We start from the raw sequence: 6,000 nt of genomic DNA on the forward strand, positions 1-6,000 counted from the left end.
TGGTAGTGACAAACTTCGTTACGCCTGCTGAACAAGAGATGTGCAACAACTGACGCAAGATCTCGATTTGTCGCTCAGCTATGGATATTCTAGGTATTTATAAAATAACTTGCAACAAGACAACGCTTATTCCACAAGACTCACGTTTCCCCTTTATTAAGGTATTGTTTGCATACGCCAGTACCCTGACGATTTACCGGATCCTTCACCAATCGAAAAACTGTGAATCTAAATAAATCCGAGGTCCTTCGACAGTAAATTTCCCCATTTTGAAGTATAAATGCATCAACACTATGAAAACTGCTGCAAGCAATGGTCTTATGAATTCATTTAGGAGCGATAGTAACAACAGATACACTGTCCAGTCATATTAATTTGACTATCTGTCAGAAGTCTGAATAACCTCCTTATACAGCGAGACATGCAGCAAGAGAGTCAATGAGGTTCTGGAAGATGCCGACACCGACGTGGAGCCACGCCAACTCCGATGACGTGGCCAGCTGCTCTAGGTTCCTCTCGGTTGAGGATTCAGGCGCGAACAGCGCAGTCTACATCTACATCTACATTTATACTCCGCAAGCCATCCAACGGGGTGTGGCGGAGGGCACTTTACTTGCCACTGTCATTACCTCTCTTTCCTGTTCCAGTCGCGTGTGGTTCGCGGGAAGAACGACTGCCGGAAAGCCTCCGTGCGCGCTCGAATCTCTCTAATTTTACATTCGTGATCTCCTTGGGAGGTATAAGTCTATAAGTCTCGCTTCCCGCGCCTGGGATCCCGGGTTCGATTCCCGGCGGGGTCAGAGATTTTCTCTGCCTCGTGATGACTGGGTGTTGTGTGGTTAGTTAGGTTTAAGTAGTTCTAGGTTCTAGGGGACTGATGACCATAGATGTTAAGTACCATAGTGCTCAGAGCCATTTGAACCATTTGGAGGTATAAGTAGGGGGAAGCAATATATTCGATACCTCATCCAGAAACACACCCTCTCGAAACCTGGACAGCAAGCTACACCGCGATGCAGAGCGCCTCTCTTGCAGAGTCTGCCACTTGAGTTTGCTAAACAGCTCCGTAACGCTATCACGCTTACCAAATAACCCTGTGACGAAACGCGCCGCTCTTCTTTGGATCTTCTCTATCTCCTCTGTCAACCCGACCTGGTACGGATCCCACACTGATGAGCAATACTCAAGTATAGGTCGAACGAGTGTTTTGTAAGCCACCTCCTTTGTTGATGGACTACATTTTCTAAGGACTCTCCCAATGAATTTCAACCTGACACCCGCCTTACCAACAATTAATTTTATATGATCATTCCACTTCAAATCGTTCCGTACGCATACTCCCAGATATTTTACAGAAGTAACTGCTACCAGTGTTTGTTCCGCTATCATATAATCGTACAATAAAGGATCCTTCTTTCTATGTATTCGCAATACATTACATTTATCTATGTTAAGGGTCAGTTGCCACTCCGTGCACCAAGTGCCTATCCGCTGCAGATCTTCCTGCATTTCGCTACAATTTTCTAATGCTGCAACTTCTCTGTATAGTACAGCATCATCCGCGAAAAGCCGCATGGAACTTCCGATACTATCTACTAGATCATTTATATATATTGTGAAAAGCAATCATCCCATAACACTCCCCTGTGGCACGCCAGAGGTTACTTTAACGTCTGTAGACGTCTCACCATTGAGTACAACATGCTGTGTTCTGTTTGCTAAAAACTCTTCAATCTAGCCACACAGCTGGTCTGATATTCCGTAGGCTCTTATTTTGTTTATCAGGCGACAGTGCGGAACTGTATCGAACGCCTTCCGGAAGTCAAGGTAAATGGCATCTACCTGGGAACCTGTATCTAATATTTTCTGGGTCTCATGAGCAAATAAAGCGAGCTGGGTCTCACACGATCGCTGTTTCCGGAATCCATGTTGATTCCTACAGAGTAGATTCTGGGTTTCCAGAAATGACACGATACGCGAGCAAAAAACATGTTCTAAAATTGTACAACTGACCAGAGATATAGGCCTATAGTTTTGCGGATCTGCTCGACGATCCTTCTTGAAAACTGGAACCACCTGTGCTCTTTCCCAATCAATTGGAACATTCCGTTCCTCTAGAGACTTGCGGTACACGGCTGTTAGAAGGGGAGAAAGTTCTTTCGCGTACTGTGTGTAGAATCGAATTGGTATCCCGTCAGGTCCAGTGGACTTTCCTCTGCTTAGTGATTTCTATTCCTTGGACACTTATTTCGATGTCAGCCATTTTTTCGTTCGTGTGAGGATTTAGAGAAGGAACTGCAGTGCGGTCTTCCTCTGTGAAACAGCTTTGGAGAAAGGTGTTCAGTATTTCAGCTTTATGCTTGTCATCCTCTGTTTCAGTGCCATTATCATCCCAGAGTGTCTGGATTCCTCAGATTCTCGATTGGGTTTAAATCCGAGAAGTTTGGTGGTCAGGGAAGTACAATAAACTCACCCTCGTACTGTTTGAATCACGCACATACACTGCGAGCTGTGTTATATGTTGCATTGTCCCGCTGGTAGACGCCATCATGCCGAGGAAAAACAAGACGCATGTAGAGGTGGACGTGGTCCCCTAGGATAGATGCATACTTGGGTTGATCCATAGTACCTTTCAGAATGACGAGACAACCTAGGTGGTGGACTCTTCCGATGATTGCTGGAGGGTGTTTCCTTTCAGAAACCGCGCACGCTAACGACCATCTGTTCGATGCAGTATAAAACGTGCTTCGTCTGAAGATGCCACCTGTCGCCACTCAGTGGACTTCCAGGTGCGGTACTGGCGTGCAAATTCCAGCCTTAAACGCCGATGAACAGCAGTCAGCAGGGATGCACGAACCAGCAGCCTGGTGCAAAACCTTACACGCAGAAACGTTCACTAAACGGTCTTTGAGGAGACACTGTTGGCAGCCGTTTTGTTCATTTGAGTGGTCAGTTGCTCAACAGTTGGACGTCCATTCGCCCGTAAACCGCTCCGCAGCCGTCGTTCCTCACTATCATTACAGCCTGTGGTGCACCATGGTTGCCTCCGCTCCCGTTTTGAGTAGCATCATTCTGCCAAGCACAATACCTTTAACCAGGACGGCACACGTACAGTTTACAAAAACCCTTTTGGTCATTGGATAAATCGCTACATTTCTGCATAACAACCACTGCAATGTTTCCGCGTCATCCTCCCCCCCCCCCCCATCCCCGACAAGATTAATATATCTTCTATTGCTAGTGCCGCGATCCGTCGTGTGTAAATGGTTACTGCACGTTTATGTCGAACATAGTCGGTGGTTACATTAATGTTACCGGACTGTGTATAGGGAGAGTGTCCTCTAGCACAAATCAGCACGAAATGGCCCCAATTATCGAGTGGCACCGTTCGTTTACCGTTACCCAAAAAAGATTTCGTTTAAGCTCCGTGACAACAGGTTATTCGAGAAATTTCATTTTACTGTCATTAGAATTCTGATCAATGTCGTTAGTAAAACGTGTTATGATCGCCGACGAAACAGTGAAATTTTTGTTTCTCACGAGAAATGTCACTCTAGTCATGTTGTTGACTACTTGGTTATCGAAATCAAAATGTTTAAGTTGTCAGTTATGTTATATGCTTTTTCACAATATCACTTCCGACTCGACTGTGAGTCGTTTTCAACTTTGTTAAGTAATTACACTTCTAAAAGTTGAAAATGCCTGGTAGGCGAGTCGAAACCGGCTGTGTTAATAGAACTTACATCATAAATGCCAACTGGGGAATTCAAACTTAATGCACAAGTAAAGTAAATATTCATTATGTAAATTATCTTTTTCTTTTTTAAGATAATGTAATGTCGAGATGTGGGGCATTGTAGACAGTTTAGGAAGACTGTTTGTTGATAGATATTTCGTAAGGAATCAACCGTAGTGTTAGCGACAGAACAATTACGGCGTTCTTGTAACTTGATTACAAGATACCTGCGATGTTACTGTCATTACTGATAGATCAAATTTTCAATACTGCCCCTTCAGGATGACGAGGCTAGGATGTACAATTTAAAGACTTGACGTCGATGGCGTTAGAGACAGTTTGGTCAAAGAAGAGACCTTGCTGAAGGAATGAACGCGGTATTTCTCTACAGCGATTGAGAGGAACCAGAGTTGCGCGCTACCAGAACTACAGTTCGCTAGTTTTGGTACACTGAATAAAGGACGCAGAAAATGGTAGGATTACCGACAGTACTGGTAAAACTGGTAGGGAAAGAAACATAAATAAATGTGTAAGAAAGAAACTGAAGCCGACGATTTCTCTTTGTCTTTTTTTATTTTTTATTTTTATTTCTTGCTTGGTTGCTTGTTTTGCACATAATTAAAACCGCATATCCTTAATGTTACTCCTTTGTGTATTTTATATCCTTACAGAAAATTAATTCCATTTTATAAATAATAAAACTTAGTTGGTCGCTTAACTTCTGCGCCTTTATGTATCCAAAGCAATTACTATTGATGCAAGTACGGTTTACAAGCACAAACATAAAAATACACGTAATTGTCGTCGTTATTTTGTACTTAACAGAACTTTCTTCATCATGATGAGAGGCAACAGGTTCCTATTTATATTAATAAATGCGAAAGTTGTTTGTGACTAACAGAAACATGTTTCATGTAAGTTCAATGAAGTACTGAAGCGATCTTTCACATTTTTTGTCTTGTGTTCTTTTTATTTCACATTTTTGTTGAGGAAATTGTGGTTTCTGGCGCCAAATGAAAAATCTGTATTTTTTTATTTTTACTATAACATCCCTCTGTTTCACGTTACAAATAAACTATTTTCGAATAAAACCTAAATTAAACATCGGCAATTTTAGGTTTGTTATAAATACTGTTTATTCTTAAGTAACAGACAGGAGGGAAACTAAGTAGAACATAAATATTTCCTTTCTATGTCCTCACTCAGTTTCTAGACGGTTCGCAGCTTGCGGTTGTTAGGGGAGTCTAGCAAGACACTGATCACATTCGCAAAGAAAGTGATCTTTATGAGGTAATGCCCGAGAGGTATGCAGCACACCTAACGTATAGGTAACGTGGGTGCGACCTTAACCGACCAAAGCTACTAGGAAGACTGTCGTAGTCTACGCTTACTTATGGTAGTGTACCGTAACCTACGTTAGTTCTACATCTCTAAGAGGAACATAGATAAACGAAACCAGGAAGGCTGGGGGAGGATTCAAAATCCTCTCTTCACAAAGTGCATTCACTGTGCAAGTAAAATAGTTCAATCGCACGAATGTCGCGTGCAGGTGCTAAATCAGTGAATCAGAGTGGATTATTAATTAACTTTGGTGTTGTCGTTAATGCGTGTGCTCTTTGCTAGAGATGCTGCAAAGAAAAATTGCAGTAAATTGTTGGCAAGTAACGGATAACGGTATCAACACGTTTGCGTCGAGAAAGCCGCTATGTGGGCACGGTTGTAAGCGAGCTATCAATATTCATGGACATGTCGCTACGGAATTACAGCGACGCCGTTGCTAATATTCAACGTGCGACCGCGCGTTCGCGTGTGAAGCGACCGTCACGGAGTGAGGGACGCTAGTCCGCCACACACATCGGCTTTTATTACCCGAGAGTAGAAAGGATTCACCCGCTCTGCAGCGGAGTCCACGCTCGAATAAACCTTCGTCACACGTTCTATCTCTCTGCCGGCCTCGGGCTGGGTTTCTAACACCTGATGCCTGCCCTTCGCAAGTCGCGTTTTGTGTGTGTGTGTGTGTGTGTGTGTGTGTGTGTGTGTTTGTAGACACGGAGAGACAAAGAAATACATGCATACACATAAAAAGAGAGACATACACGCGATGTGTGATAATTAACAGCGAGCACTTACACGGACGGAAACATACATCACCTAACTAGGTGACATTTTGTATAGGCGTTTTACGAACATCTTAACAGTTTGATAACAGGCACTGAAGTTGGCTTAAAGAAGTGAAGTGCAATGGTATTGTGCTTTCTCGACAC

This window comes from Schistocerca americana, chromosome 2, assembly GCF_021461395.2.
Source record: "Schistocerca americana isolate TAMUIC-IGC-003095 chromosome 2, iqSchAmer2.1, whole genome shotgun sequence".
Classification (NCBI taxonomy): Eukaryota; Metazoa; Arthropoda; class Insecta; order Orthoptera; family Acrididae; genus Schistocerca; species Schistocerca americana.